General features: G+C 39.8%; 1 non-coding gene across 1 annotated transcript; it reads right to left on the reverse strand.

The window, feature by feature from the left end:
* Positions 1–598: 598 nt before the first annotated feature.
* LOC112780979 (small nucleolar RNA R71) lies at positions 599–706 on the reverse strand. Its single transcript, XR_003191781.1, has one exon. It is a non-coding gene; the product is annotated as a small nucleolar RNA R71 (small nucleolar RNA).
* Positions 707–17,224: the final 16,518 nt, after the last annotated feature.

Consider the following 17,224-nt stretch of genomic DNA (forward strand, 5'->3'; position numbering starts at 1 on the left):
GGGAACCTCTATACTGTGGTAAAAAAGATCCCTATTATTATTTTTCTGTTTCCCTCTCTTTCATATGAGCAGGAGCAAGGACAAGAACATTCTTGTTGAAGCATACCCTAAACCTGAAAGGACTCTGAAGAGGAAACTAAGAGAAGCTAAAATACAACAATCTAGAGACAACCTTACAGGAATTTTCGAACAAGAAGAGGAGATGGCAGCCGAAAATAATAATAATGCAAGGAGGATGCTTGGTGACTTTACTGCACCTAATTCCAATTTACATGGAAGAAGCATCTCCATTCCTACCATTGGAGCAAACAATTTTGAGCTTAAACCTCAATTAGTTTCTCTGATGCAACAAAACTGCAAGTTTCATAGACTTCCATCTGAAGATCCCTTTCAGTTCTTAACTGAATTCTTGCAGATCTGTAATACTGTTAAGACTAATGGAGTAGATCCTGAAGTCTACAGGCTCATGCTTTTCCCTTTTGCTGTGAGAGACAGAGCTAGAATATGGTTAGATTCTCAACCTAAAGATAGCTTGAACTCTTGGGATAAGCTGGTCAAGGCTTTCTTAGCCAAGTTCTTTCCTCCTCAAAAGCTGAGTAAGCTTAAATTGGATGTTCAAACCTTCAGACAAAAAGAAGGTGAATCTCTCTATGAAGCTTGGGAGAGATACAAGGAACTGACCAAAAAGTGTCCTTCTGACATGCTTTCAGAATGGACCATCCTAGATATATTCTATGATGGTCTGTCTGAATTAGCTAAGATGTCATTGGATACTTCTGCAGGTGGATCCATTCACCTTAAGAAAATGCCTGTAGAAGCTCAAGAACTCATTGACATGGTTACTAATAACCAGTTCATGTACACTTCTGAGAGGAATCCTGTGAGTAATGGGATGCCTCAGAAGAAGGGAGTTCTTGAAATTGATACTCTAAATGCCATATTGGCTCAAAATAAAATATTGACTCAGCAAGTCAATATGATTTCTCAGAGTCTGAATGGAATGCAAGTTGCATCCAACAGTACTCACGAGGCATCTTCTGAAAAAGAAGCTTATGATCCTGAGAACCCTGCAATAGCAGAGGTGAATTACATGGGTGAACCCTATGGAAACACCTATAACCCCTCATGGAGAAATCACCCAAATCTCTCATGGAAGGATCAACAAAAGCCTCAACAAGGCTTTAATAATGGTGGAAGTAATAGGTTTAGCAATAGCAAGCCTTTTCCATCATCCACTCAGCAACAGACAGAGAACTCTGAACAAAGTACCTCTAATTTAGCAAACTTAGTCTCTGATCTATCTAAGGCCACTGTGAGTTTCATGAATGAAACAAGGTCCTCCATTAGAAATTTGGAAGCACAAGTGGGCCAGCTGAGTAAGAAGATCACTGATACCCCTCCTAGTGCTCTCCCAAGCAATACAGAAGAAAATCCAAAAGGAGAGTGTAAGGCCATTGAATTGACCATCATGGCCGAACCCACAAGAGAAGGGGAGGACGTGAATCCCCAGGGGGAAGACCTCCTGGGACGTCCAGTGATCAATAAGGAGTTTCCCTCTGAGGAACCAAAGGAATCTGAGGCTCATCTAGAGACCATAGAGATTCCATTAAACCTCCTTACGTCCTTCATGAGCTCTGATGAGTATTCCTCTTCAGAAGAGAATGAGGATGTTACTGAAGAGCAAGTTGCCAAGTTCCTTGGTGCAATCATGAAGCTGAATGCTAATTTATTTGGTAGTGAGACTTGGGGAGATGAACCTCCCCTATTCACCAATGAACTAAATACATTGGATCAACTGAGATTACCTCAGAAGAAACAAGATCCTGGAAAGTTCCTAATACCTTGTACCATAGGCACCATAACCTTTGAGAAGGCTCTATGTGACCTTGGGTCAGGAATAAACATCATGCCACTCTCTGTAATGGAGAAACTGGGAATCTTTGAGGTGCAAGCTGCTAAAATCTCATTAGAGATGGCAGACAACTCAAGAAAAGAGGCTTATGGACAAGTAGAGGACGTGTTAGTAAAGGTTGAAGGCCTTTACATCCCTACTGATTTCATAATCCTGGATACTGGGAAGGATGAGGATGAATCCATCATTCTTGGGAGACCCTTCCTAGCCATAGCAAGAGCTGTGATTGATGTAGACAGAGGTGAATTAGTCCTTCAATTGAATGAGGACTCCCTTGTGTTTAAACTCAAGGACATCCTTCTGTAAACATGGAAAAGAGGCACAGTAAGCTTCTCTCAGTACAGAGTCAACTAAAGCCCCTCAGTCAAACTCTAAGTTTGGTGTTGGGAGGCCTCAGCCAAACTCTAAGTTTGGTGTTGAACTCCCATATCCAAACTCTAAGTTTGGTGTTGGGAGTCTACAAAATTGACCTGATCACCTGTGTGGCTCCATGAGAGCCCACTGTCAAGCTATTGACATTAAAGAAGCGCTTGTTGGGAGGCAACCCAATTTTTATTTATCTAATTTTATTTTTATTTTCATTGTTCTTTCATGTTTTATTAGGTTCATGATCATGTGGAGTCACAAAATAAATACAAAAATTAAAAACAGAATAAAAAACAGCAGAAGAAAAATCACACCCTGGAGGAAGGACTTACTGGCGTTTAAATGCCAGTAAGGAGCATCTAGCTGGCGTTCAACGCCAGAACAGAGCATGGATCTGGTGTTGAACGCCCAAAACAAGCAGCATCCTAGTGTTCAGACGCCAGAAATGCACACTGAGGAAAGCTGGCTCTGAACGCCAGAAACAAGCATAGAACTGGCGTTCAACGCCAGAAACATGCTACATCTGGGCGTTGAACGCCCAGAACAAGCATCAGTTCGGCGTTTAAACGCCAGAATTGCATGCAAAGGTGTTTTACATGCCTAATTGGTGCAGGGATGCAAATCCTTGACACCTCAGGATCTGTGGACCCCACAGGATCCCCACATACCTCCACTCACCTTACCTCCTCATAATTCTATATCACCCTTTCCCAAGAACCCTTCACCACTCACATCCATTACTCCCCTAAAACCATCATACAACCCACCTATACCCACCCACTCAAATGCAAACCATCAACTCACCTTCATATCTTCTTCTTCTTCTACTATTCTTTCTTCTTTTGCTCGAGGGCGAGCAATATTCTAAGTTTTGTGTGGTAAAAGCATAGCTTTTTTGTTTTTCCATAACCATTAATGGCACCTAAGGCCAGAGAAACCTCTAGAAAGAGAAAAGAGAAGACAAAAGCTTCCACCTCCAAGTCATAGGAGATGGAGAGATTGATCTCAAGGGTCTATAGCTCAGTGGTAGAACATTTGACTGCAAATCAAGAGATCCCTGAGATACCTCAAGGGATGCACTTTCCTCCACAGAACTATTGGGAGCAAATCAACACCTCCCTAGGAGAACTAAGTTCTAAGATGGGACAACTAAGGGTGGAACATCAAGAGCACTCCATCATCCTTCATGAAATTAGAGAAGATCAAAGAGCTATGAGGGAGGAGCAACAAAGACAAGGAAGAGACATAGAAGAGCTCAAGGACATCATTGGTTCCTCAAGAAGAAAACGCCACCATCACTAAGGTGGACTCATTCCTTGTTCTCAAATTTTCTGTTTTTCGTTTTCTTTATGTTAAGTGCTTATCTATGTTAGTGTCTTATTACATGATCATTAGTATTTAGTAACTTTGTCTTAAAGTTATGAATGTCCTATGAATCCATCACCTCTCTTAAATAAAAATGTTTTAATTCAAAAGAACAAGAAGTACATGAGTTTCGAATTTATCCTTGAACTTAGTTTAATTATATTGATGTGGTGACAATACTTTTTGTTTTCTGAATGAATGCTTGAACAGTGCATATGTCTTTTGAAGTTGTTGTTTAAGAATGTTAAATATGTTGGCTCTTGAAAGAATGATTACAAAGAGACATGTTATTTGATAATCTGAAAAATCATAAAAATGATTCTTGAAGCAAGAAAAAGCAGTGAATACAAAGCTTGCAGAAAAAAAATGGCGAAAAAAATAGAAAGAAAAACAAAAAAAAAGCTGAAAAAGCCAAAAGCTCTTAAAACCAAAAGGCAAGAGTAAAAAGCCAATAACCCTTAAAACCAAAACGTAAGGGTAAATAAAAAGGATCCCAAGGCTTTGAGCATCAGTGGATAGTAGGGCCTAAAGGAATAAAATCCTGGCCTAAGCGGCTAAACCAAGCTGTCCCTAACCATGTGCTTGTGGCGTGAAGGTGTCAAGTGAAAACTTGAGACTGAGCGGTTAAAGTCAATGTCCAAAGCAAAAACAGAGTGTGCTTAAGAACCCTGGACACCTCTAATTGGGGACTTTAGCAAAGCTGAGTCACAATCTGAAAAGGTTCACCCAGTTATGTGTCTGTGGCATTTATGTATCCGGTGGTAATACTGGAAAACAAAGTGCTTAGGGCCACGGCCAAGACTCATAAAGTAGCTGTGTTCAAGAATCAACATACTGAACTAGGAGAATCAATAACACTATCTGAACTCTGAGTTCCTATAGATGCCAATCATTCTGAACTTCAATGGATAAAGTGGGATGCCAAAACTATTCAAGAGGCAAAAAGCTACAAGTCCCGCTAATCTGATTGGAGCTATGTTTCATTGATAGTTTGGAATTTATAGTATATTCTCTTCTTTTTATCCTATTTGATTTTCAGTTGCTTGGGGACAAGCAACAATTTAAGTTTGGTGTTGTGATGAGCGGATAATTTATACGCTTTTTGGCATTGTTTTTAGTATGTTTTTAGTAGGATCTAATTACTTTTAGGGATATTTTTATTAGTTTTTATGTTAAATTCACATTTCTAGACTTTACTATGAGTTTGTGTGTTTTTCTGTGATTTCAGGTATTTTCTATCTGAAATTGAGGGACTTGAGCAAAAATCAGATTCAGAGGTAGAAGAAGGACTGCTGATGCTGTTGGATTCTGACCTCCCTGCACTCAAAGTAGATTTTCTGGAGCTACAAAACTTAAAATGGCGCGTTTCCAATTGCGTTGGAAAGTAGACATCCAGGGCTTTCTAGAAATATATAATAGTCCATAATTTGGCCGAGTTTAGATGACGCAAAAGGGCGTTGAACGCCAGTTCTACGATGCAGTCTGGAGTTAAACGACAGAAACACGTCACAAACCAGAGTTGAACGCCAGAAACACGTTACAAACTGGCGTTCAACTCCAAGAATGACCTCTCCACGTGTAAACTTCAAGCTCAGCCCAAGCACACACCAAGTGGGCCCCGGAAGTGGATTTATGCATCAATTACTTACTTCTGTAAACCCTAGTAACTAGTTTAGTATAAATAGGACTTTTTACTATTGTATAAGGGGGACCTTTGATCAGTTTTGTGCTATCTTAGACTTTCATGGGGGCTGGCCATTCGGCCATGCCTGAACCATTATCACTTATGTATTTTCAAATGGTAGAGTTTCTGCAGTCCATAGATTAAGGTGTGGAGCTCTGCTGTTCCTCATGATTTAATGCAAAGTACTACTATTTTCTATTCAATTCAACTTATTTCGCTTCTAAGATATCCATTCGCACCCAAGAACATGATGAATGTGATGATTATGTGACGCTCATCATCATTCTCACTTATGAACGCATGCTTGAGAAACACTTCCGTTCTACATGCAACCAAGCTAGAATGAGTATATCTAGATATCTAATACAGGGGACCGAGTCCGAGTTATTAGTATCTTCGTGGTATAAGTTAGAACCCATGGATGGCCATTCCTGAGATCTGGAAAGTCTAAACCTTGTCTGTGGTATTCCGAGTAGGATCTGGGAAGGGATGGCTGTGACAAACTTCAAACTCGCGAGTGCTGGGCGTAGTGACAGACGCAAAAGGATAGTAAATCCTATTCCAGTATGATCGAGAACCTCCAAATGATAAGCCATGCCGTGACAGAGCATTTGGACCATTTTCACAGAGAGGATGGGATGTAGCCATTGACAACGGTGATGCCCTTACAGAAAGCTTGCCATAGAAAGGAGTAGGAAGGATTGGATGAAGACAGCAGGAAAGTAGAGGTTCAGAGGAACGAAAGCATCTCTATACACTTATCTGAAATTCTCACCAATGAATTACATAAGTATTTCTATCTTTATTTTTTGTTTATTTATTATTATTATTCGAAAATACTATAACCATTTGATATCCGTCTGACTGAGATTTACAAGGTGACCATAGCTTGCTTCATACCAACAATCTCCGTGGGATCGACCCTTACTCACGTAAGGTTTTATTACTTGGACGACCCAGTGCACTTGCTAGTTAGTTGTGCGAAGTTGTGAAGTTATGTTTGGACCATGGTATTGTGCACTAGTTATTGGTGCCATTGCCAGGGAGAGAACGAACAACAAATTTTACAACCTCAGAGTAACAATTTCGCATCCCAGCCCTCATACTTACCTCCCTGCGGCTTCGACCATATTTTCAAGCCCACACCATCAGAATACGGAACAATCAACCCATGAAATGCATCCTGTAGAAAACTGAGTTGGTTGGAAGAATCCTTGATAAACCTCTATTTCATGGTTTATCTTGTGCTCATTTGAGTGGTTTTTATCTACTCTTTACCCACTTATTCATACTATTTGCATGGTTTTACATTTGCCTTCCTAATTATGTGCTTTGATTGAAAACATGCTTCTTTGGCCTTTATATTGCTAATATTAATCCTCTCTTATCACCATTAGACGCCTTGATATGTGTGTTAAGTGATTTCAGAGATTACAGGGCAGGAATGGCTCAGAGGATGGAAAGGAAGCATGCAAAAGTGGAAAGAATACAAGAAGTTGGAGAAATTGCTAAGCTGTCCAGCTTGACCTCATCATACTCAAACGGCTATAACTTTAGCTACAGAGGTCCAAATGACACGTTTTCAGTTGCGTTGGAAAGCTAACGTCTGGGGCTTCGATTTGATATATAATATCCCATAGTTGCCCTGACGCTAGGCGATGCGAACGTGTGACCCACGCGGACGCGTCGCATCTGCGAACTTCAATCCGCGCGGCCGCGTGGACGACGCCTCCGCGTCACTTGTCCGCGACCTGAACGTACCAGAATACGCAGGGGGCAATTTTTGGGCTATTTCTGACCCATTTTTCGGCCTAGAAAGTACAGATTGGAGGCTATAAAGTGGGGGAATGCATCCATTCAGGGTGAGCTCGCCAATTTTCACTTTCTATGATTTAGATTTAGTTTGAGAGGGAGATTCTCTCCTCTCTCTTTTAGGATTAGGATTAGGATTTAGGACTTCTCTTAGCTTGTAAGAGTGACTCTCGATCCAGGTTTAGTATTTACTTGAATTTATGTTTCTATGCTACTTTTACTTTAATGCTTTAATCGTACCTATAAATGTTGCCAACTTGACTTATGAACCCTTTCCATGTTATGATTTGAATTAATGATTATTTGAGGTATTTCAGTTATTGATTGCTTTCTCTTTAATTCGTGTTACCATTGCTTTCCATCTAAGGACATTTTTGTTCCAGCAATTTTACTTTTTCCCTTTTTGGTCTTGGTTAAGAAATCAGTAACTCAACATTATCAAACTCAACATAACTGATAATCCCTATCTTGCTAATTGAACTGAACTTCAATAATCCCAACTTTTTCTTAGGAAATAAATAGGATTCGAAGGTCAAACTAATTAGTCCCTTGACTTTCCTTCACTTTAGTAAAGGTTAACTAAGTGGAATTTAGATTTAACTTTCATTATTGTTGAGAGAGATAACTAAGTTGGACTTCCAATTTCTCTTACCTTGCCAGAAGTTTGCTTTACAGTTTTATTTATTTTAATTGCCATTTACTTTACTTGTCATTTAAATCACTAGCTTATTACCTTCTAAACCCCGATTACAACCTTTATAGCCAATAATAAGAACATACTTCCTTGCAGTTCCTTGAGAAGACGACCCGAGGTTTGAATACTCGGTTAACAATTTTTAAGGGTTTGTTACTTGTGACAACCAAAACGTTTGTATGAAAGGACTTTTGTTGGTTTAGAGACTATACTTGCAACGAGGATTTATCCGCAAATTTCTAGACCACGCAAAAGTTCTCTCATCAAAATGGCGCCGTTGCCGGGAAACTACTAACGTGTGCCTTATTATTGGTTATTGTAAATATTTTTCTTTTGCTTGTTTCTTTATTTTTGTTTTTCCTTTTTATCTTTATTTGCTACCATAAACTCTCACCCCTCTCGCTTTGAGTTTGGTTCTAACTTTGTTGAAGGAAATAGAAGTTACAGCAGGAATATGCATCAAGGTCGGACAAATCAAGGATGGATGGAGCCAAGAGGATCTAATCAACCCTTTAGGCAGCAACACCCTCCGAGATATCCTGGACAAAGACCATTCTACCGTACATACCCAGCTGAAAGATATGGTGGACAACCTTGTAACTACCAACAAGCCCCACCCCGTGCATACAAACCATCCTTTTAACATAACCTCGAACCACCACACTCACAAGTTTCTCTTCACCATTTGCCACCATATGATCCTTCCTTACCCCGGTACCAATCCAATCACTCCCAATCACTACCACTTTCCTTCGTATCATGTCCAAGTCCGGCAACCCGAGAAGCAGAGGTTCGCCTAAAGGAAACAGTAAATAAATTTCAAACAACCATTCGACAACTGGAGCAAGTAATAATTCAATGGGTTTCTAGGCACTCAAATACACAAGGATCAGCCACAACCCCATGTGAACAGCCTAACAAAGAGCGTAGTATAAAGGAGATACCAGAAACTCCAGTGGACAAGACAGAGAATGAATTCGTACTAGAACAAGTAGAAGAAGCTGTCATTGTTCAAGAAGAAGAGTTGGTTGAAGATCTAGGAGATGCTGAACCTCCATGGGAATCCAGAACCGAGGAGAACTCCGTCAAGCACGCTACAGTTGATGCTAAGGAGGATATTGTACAATCTCCAAGGCAAGTTGTTTATGAAGAATCAGACGGAATAACCCAGGACACAAATTCCCTTGATGATGATAGTCACAAGTCTAGCTCTCTTAGTAATGAACTTACATCCGCAAGTGAAGTCTCTGAGACTGAAGAATCTTCCCCAGACGAATACGAAGATGATGCAGAGGTAGATTTCTTTCAACCTCCAATCTATGACTCAAGTAATGAGGAAGACATAGAAGACTTTGACCAGGACATAGATACAATTGTAGACTCTTGCAAGGAAGTGGAGAAATTCACAGAAGAATCCAAGGGAGAAGAACTTACCGAACCACCAGAAACACCTACCCCAAGGCCATTACCACCTAATACAAGCTTCAAGTGGGTACAATCCTTAACCTATAACTTTACTTATTCACTTGAATATGGTTTGCTTGAAACAGATGGCCAGCTTAGAGCTCTTTGTGGCTTTAAGAGTAAGAGGAAAATGGCTCGTACTCAGAGCTGGTGCACAAGGTTCAATAAGGTTCCATGCTTCACCTCGAAGTACATGGATTAGTATCATGCTCAATTGCATGGATCACAGAGAATGTTTGGTCACCATGGTGAGATTCTACTTTTTAAACCGCCCGGATGGAAACATATAGATCAAGACGGAGGCGGATTTAATAGCAAAGCTTGGGATCCTGGAATTTATTCTGACATTCGTCACCCCGGGAACCTGAAAATCTGTTTGAAGCTGCTCAGAAGCTTTACATGCCTAGTTTGGGACCCGGAGGCTATTGGCATTCCAAGCACTGGTGGAGATTTCTGGATGAATTTAAACACAAGCCACCATAACAGGAAGCCCTTCCAATGTCCAACTTAAGGACTTTAACTAAAAGTGCTAGGTGGGAGACAACCCACCATGGTATGATCGTTCCTTTTGCAATTTTAATTTTATTTCGTTTTGTTTGTTTTTTTGAATTTTATTTTTATTTTATTGAACCTGGAATCATGCATAGCATTCACATTAAGCATTGCATCCTGCATTCATTAAAAAAAAAAAACGCAACGCGACGCGACCGCATCAGCGACGCGTTCGCGTCGCAAGGAGAGAGGAGAAAATAAAAACGAACAGAGAGTCACGCTGGAGCGTGGCTGGAGGCATGCCCGTGGCACAAATCATCCCACGCGACCGCGTCACTGACGCGTCCGTGTCGAGTAGGAATACTGGCCTCCCACGCGACCGCGTGCCCCACGCGGCCGCGTGACCAGGATTTCGACGTAATAATGGTGCACAGCCGAAAGTTGTGCTAGAGTGGTGCTGGACTGGCGCTGGACGCGCAGTCCATCTCAAGTGACCGAGTGCCCCACGCGGCCGCGTCACATTCTACTAAGTGCCCACTCACGCGATCGCGTGCCCCACGCGATCGCGTCACCCAATATTTGGTAATTAATGATTTTTTAACAGAGAGTTGTGCGAGAGCGAGGCTATCCTCGCGCCAGTAGCATAAAACGGGTCACGCGACCGCGTGATTGACGCGACCGCGTCAATCAGTTTAAGCGCAAGCCGCGCGACCGCGTGCCTCACGCGACCGCGTCGCTTGCGCCGCACAGCTTATCCTAATTTGCCAAATATCTTATCTTTTGTCTCCCAATCCTAATTTTTCCTCCCTCCTTTCTTACTTACTTCTTCTTCCCTTCTTTCCTTTCTCATTCTTCTTATCTTTTATTTTATTTTATTTATTTGCATACTTTCATTCATTGCATATTTTTATTTTTCTATTGGTGTTCAAATGTTCTTATTCAACTGTTATATCTTTTCTGGTATTATCTTGGTGCTTATGACTTGTTTTATTCTGGTTAGGTAATATTATTTAAATCAATGCCAATCTTTTATACCTGTATTACTTTTTGCATTGACATGAATTTATATTATCTCTCTTTCCCTACTCTCTTCTCCATTGTTGCAAATTTTGCACCACTGGTATGCCATGGCTTCTATTATTTTCTCACTTATATGTTGAAGCTTCCATGTAAATGAGACCCTTATCATTTGGCATTAACCCACCCATACTTCTTTTATTTTCTTATCTCTATTTCTGGGTAACTCTTCTTCCCTTTTTCTTTCAGGATGGCCACCCGGAAGGGAACCGGAAGACGTTTATATGGGGAGACAAACAAGTCCATCAGCACAATCCTTGAAGAAAAGCATCAGTTGGAACAACCCGTCCACCTGCACATCTCAGCATGCACCGAGGACGGTGCAATCTTTAAGTGTGGGGAGGTCGATACCGACTTCCATGGGTTAGTCACTTCATATTTTAGCACCAATGTTTAATTTTCTTTGTTAAATTAGTTGTTGCATTTGCATATTTGTTTGATTTTATGCATCTAGTTACTACTTGGTTAAAGTAATAAAATTCTTCTAAAGACCCTATTTTTGAAAATTTGCACTAATTTAAATTGAAAATTTTTTTTTATTAAATTTGTTTGAAGTTGTATTTGGAACATGGTTTTTGAGCCAAAGAACACACAACCTGTGAGATTTTGAGCTTATTTATATGGTTACATTATTTAACCATAAATATTTTATTCTTGTGTGTTTACTTCTCTATAATTGTGATCTTTACTTTGTTTCAGTCTATATGTCCAATATTTAGTGTATTTCCATGCTTGCATATGATTGAGGCCATTATTTGATTTTAGCTCACTTATCCCAAATAAGCCTACCCTTTAAATCACCCTTGTCAGCCACTTTGAGCCTTGAAATCCCCATTTATTCTATATCTTACCACATCACTAGCCTTAAGCGGAAAACAAATTAATTATCCCAATTGAATCTTTGGTTAGCTTGAGATTGTGCATCAACTAAGTGTGGGAAAACTGTGGGAACATGGGTTAATAAGGGAATGTATCATGTTTCTAATTTATTTGAATATTGGGAATTTGGGAACCTACTCATGAAAAACCAAAATAGAAAAATAATGGAAAATCCATGTGCATTGATAAGTTATGTTTGCTTTTATGTTAAAAAAAAAAGAGAGAAAAGAAAAAAAAAATATATATATATATAATATAAATAAATAAATAAGGGGACAAAATTACCCCAATGCTAAGTTAATGAAAATATCATTGCACATGTGACAAAAGTAAAGAAATATCAAAATTTGGTACATGAGTATGGGAATCATACAAAAGTGGGAATTATGGGTAGTTAGGCATGAATTTAAAAGTATATAGAGTATATGTATATTAGGTGAGAGCTTAGGTTAATTAAAGATTCAATTTATAAAGCTCACTTAGCCATATATATACCTTTACCCTTATCTTAGCTCCATTACAACCTTGAAAAAGACCTCATGATGTTTGCATTGATATATTAAATATTGTTGATTGGTTAGATGAAGAACAAGGTTTAGAAAGCATGACTAGAGAAGAGTAGAGTGAATAACCCTATACACTTGAGAGATTAGAGTGATACACACTACCAGTGAGGATTCAATGCTTGATTCTATGTTCCCTGCTTTCATGAGCTGTCTTCTTAAAAGTTTACTTGCTTTTTATTGTATGATTTGAATTAGTGAAATCTGATTTATATTTGTCTTGAAGAGCTTATTTACTTCTAACCAAGTAGGTAGAAATATTTTTGCATGTAGTTACATTCATAGGTTGCATTTCATACATTCTATCATTTCTCTCTATCTTTATAGCTTCTCTTGAGCTTAGCATGAGGACATGCTAATGTTTAAGTGTGGGGAGGTTGATAAACCTCTATTTTATGGTTTATCTTGTGCTCATTTGAGTGGTTTTTATCTACTCTTTACCCACTTATTCATACTATTTGCATGGTTTTACATTTGCCTTCCTAATTATGTGCTTTGATTGAAAACATGCTTCTTTGGCCTTTATATTGCTAATATTAATCCTCTCTTATCACCATTAGATGCCTTGATATGTGTGTTAAATGATTTCAGAGATTACAGGGCAGGAATGGCTCAGAGGATGGAAAGGAAGCATGCAAAAGTGGAAGGAATACAAGAAGTTGGAGAAATTGCTAAGTTGTCCAGCCTGACCTCTTCGAACTCAAACAACTATAACTTTAGCTACAGAGGTCCAAACGACGCGGTTCCAGTTGCGTTGGAAAGCTAACGTCTGGGGCTTCGATTTGATATATAATATGCCATAGTTGCCCTGACGCTAGGCGACGCGAACGCGTGACCCACGCGGACGCGTCGCATCTGCGAACTTCAATCCGCGCGGCCGCGTCACTTGTCCGCGACCTGAACGTACCAGAATATGCAGGGGGCGATTTCTGGGCTGTTTCTGACCCAGTTTTCGGCCCAGAAAGCATAGATTGGAGGCTATAAAGTGGGGGAATGCATTCATTCAGGGGGAGCTCGCCAATTTTCACTTTCCATGATTTAGATTTAGTTTGAGAGGGAGATTCTCTCCTCTCTCTTTTAGGATTAGGATTAGGATTTAGGACTTCTCTTAGTTTGTAAGAGTGACTCTCGATCCAGGTTTAGTATTTACTTGAATTTATGTTTCTATGCTACTTTTACTTTAATGCTTTTATTCGTACCTATAAATGTTGCCAACTTGACTTATGAACCCTTTCCATGTTATGATTTGAATTAATGATTATTTGAGGTATTTCAGTTATTGATTGCTTTCTCTTTAATTCGTGTTACCATTACTTTCCATCTAAGGACATTTTTGTTCCAGCAATTTTACTTTTTCCCCTTTTGGTCTTGGTTAAGAAATCAGTAACTCAACATTATCAAACTCAACATAACTGATAATCCCTATCTTGCTAATTGAACTGAACTTCAATAATCCCAACTTTTTCTTAGGAAATAAATAGGATTCGAAGGTCAAACTAATTAGTCCCTTGACTTTCCTTCATTTTAGTCAAGGTTAACTAAGTGGAATTTAGATTCAACTTTCATTATTGTTGAGAGAGATAACTAAGTTGGACTTTCAATTTCTCTTACCTTGCCAGAAGTTTGCTTTACAGTTTTATTTATTTTAATTGCCATTTACTTTACTTGTCATTTAAATCACTAGCTTCTCACCTTCTAAACCCCGATTACAACCTTTATAGCCAATAATAAGAACATACTTCCTTGCAGTTCCTTGAGAAGACGACCTGAGGTTTGAATACTTGGTTAACAATTTTTAAGGGGTTTGTTACTTGTGACAACCAAAACGTTTATATGAAAGGACTTTTGTTGGTTTAGAGACTATACTTGCAACGAGGATTTATCCACAAATTTCTAGACCACGCAAAAGTTCTCTCATCAATCCTACAATGGGCGGTTGAGCTATCCGACTTCGACCTCAAGTACGAAGCTCGCACGGTCATGAAATCCCGTTGCAGAGTACACTGACTCCCCAAGAACCCCCATTGAATGGAACCTCTACATTGACGGCTCATCAAACGAAGCCGGGAGTGGAGCAGGCGTTATCCTGGAAAGCGACCAAGGGACCCAACTCGAACTCTCCTTAAGATTCGAGTTCCCCGCCTCAAATAATCAAGTCAAGTACGAAGCCCTACTAGCTGGTTTAAAGTTGGCTAGGGAGGTCGGAGCCCAAAAGCTTACCATCTTCAGCGATTCACAAGCAATCACCTCACAAATAAAAGGAAGCTACCAGGCAAAGGATCCCACCATGAAAGAGTACCTAGACAAAACCAATGAACAGCTTGGAAACTTCATGGAATATGAGATCCGACATATACCTCGGGTGCAAAACGCCCGAGCCGACGCAATTTCAAAACTAGCCAGCACCAAACCAGGGGACAACAATAGAAGCCTGATGAGTCCGTATTTGATGATATATTTTGGCTATAATTAGATGGATTTCATCACATAAACACACACTTATTCACTAAAATAGCATACTTTTGTGTTTGATCCCTAAATTGAACTTAATTGTGAAAACAACCGTTTTTATGCTTAAATCGAGTAATTTAATCCCACTTTTATTCTATTCGATTCCATGACATATTTGTTGAGTGATTTCAGGTCAAGGGGGGCAAGAATGGATATGAAAAAGTGGAAGGAAGCATGTACAAAGGGAGTAAACATGAAGAAAGAAAGGAGAAACACACAGCCATGTGTGCGTATGCACAAGCAAACGTGCGTACGCACATTAAGGAATTCAACATTCGTGCGTGTGCACAACCACCTATGTGTACACACAGGAACTCAAGCAAAGCGAATCCAGAGCATCGCAAAGTGTGCGTGTGCACAACCATCTGTGCGTACGCACAAGTGGAAATTTAGCAAAGTGTGCGTACGCACACATCTGTGCGTATGCACAAGTGCGTGCCTTCATTAAAAGTGCACGTGCACTCGCATTTTGGGGCTTTTTTTGGCCCATCTCTGAAGGCTTGAGGCTAAAATCAAAGGCTATATCAAGGGGCAACATCTCATATGAAGGCATTAGCTTAGAGAGCCATCTTAGAAGAGGAAAAACACATAGTAGGAGTAGGAGTAGTGTAGATTAAGAAATTCTCTCTTAGGATTTTAATTAGGATTTGTAGAATTTTTATACTTCAAGTTTTGGTTTGGATTATAGCAATTTCATTGTAAGTATTTCCTTCATTTTCTATTTTATCACTTTACTTGTTCTACACTTGCTCCTATTTCAATTTCTCTTGTCAATATATGCATAGTTTACAATTTTGGATTTCTAGTTGTTGAATTTGATGTTTGATGCTTATTTTATGTTTGTTGAGTTGCCTTGGTTACTTGTTATCATTTGTGGTTCATAGCTTTCATTATCTTTCCAATTTTGCCAAATTTTTGATTATGCATATTAGGTGTTTGATGAAATGCCAATCTTAGTTATGGGGTAATTTCCACCCCTTGGCTTGGGAAAATGAGTGTATGGATTACTAGAGCCATAATGTCCAACATTTAGTGATAATTCTTGGGTTGTTAATTGTTCTTGTTCCCACTAACGCTAATTTGTTGCTAAGGTAACTAGCAAGCAAGCTAGGATTTTTGGGTTAAGAACACATATGCTCATTTAACTTACTCTCTGATGTGAGGGTTGACTTAGTGAGATTGATCCATCATAATTATCATAGTTGTGGTTTTGGGAAGGAAGAGATTCTATAACTCATCCCAAGTCAAGGTTTCATTTATGTTTTAAACCACTTTTCCATCACTTTATAGCATTACGTGTCCATATTACATACATAGTTCTTCTATTCCTTTATTAGTTTATTAATTACAATTTTGTCTTGTTCTTTTATCTCTTGATTGTTTGCTTCCTTATCGTTGAGAAAACCCCTTGCTTTCTTGCAACCAAAATTGTATGCACTTATTGTCACTAGTTCCTAAGGAGAACGACTCGAGGTTTAATTACTCTCGGTTAATTAAAAATTATAAACTTTGATGTTTGGGATTTAAATTGCCGGATTGGTCTATACCTACAACGAAAGTTATCTTAAGTGTGAAAATCCAAACCGGTGCGAATCTCAACCCATCAAAGCCTCATCCAAGAAACCTTACAGCACCCATCGACCTCAAGGAAAGAGAAGGTCTTGAGCATATCAGACCATGACCAAGGATGGATGACCCTCATAATTAACTACCTCAAGTCCAAAACACTTCCCACAGATAAGAAGGACGCAAAAAGGCTCATACCAGAGGCACAATATTACATCATAGTGCACGATGTCCTATATAGGAGAGGAATCTTAACACCCCTCCTAAAATGTGTCCCGACTTCTACCACAAAGGAAGTCTTGGAAGAAGTCCACAGCGGTATGTGCGGCAATCACCTCGGGGCACGAGCTTTATCCAAAAAGGTGCTCCAAGCCGACTTCTACTGGCCGACCTTACAGAAAGAAGCAACCGAGTTCATCAAAACGTGCCCTCCATGCCAGAAGCACACCAACTTCCACATCGTCCCACCTAAAGAGCTTATTTGCGTCACTTCGCCCTGGCCATTCGCAAAGTGGGGGCTCGACCTCCTCGGGCCATTCCCCCAAGGATCAGGACAAGTCAAGTTCCTCATTGTAGGAATAGACTTCTTCACAAAGTGGATCAAGCCAAAGCCATTGGCCATCGCCACCACCCAGAGAAGTCAGAAGTTCTTGTATAGAAACATCGTCACAAGGTTTGAGGTTCTCCACTCCATCACCATGGACAATGGGAATCAGTTCACCGACAAGGGCTTCAGGATCCTGGTAGCCGATCTAAAAATCAAGCACCAGTTCACTTCAGTGGAGCACCCACAAGCCAACGGACAGGCGAAAATCGCCAACAAAGTCATACTGGCCGGG

This window comes from Arachis hypogaea, chromosome 19, assembly GCF_003086295.3.
Source record: "Arachis hypogaea cultivar Tifrunner chromosome 19, arahy.Tifrunner.gnm2.J5K5, whole genome shotgun sequence".
In the NCBI taxonomy this organism is placed as follows: Eukaryota; Viridiplantae; Streptophyta; class Magnoliopsida; order Fabales; family Fabaceae; genus Arachis; species Arachis hypogaea.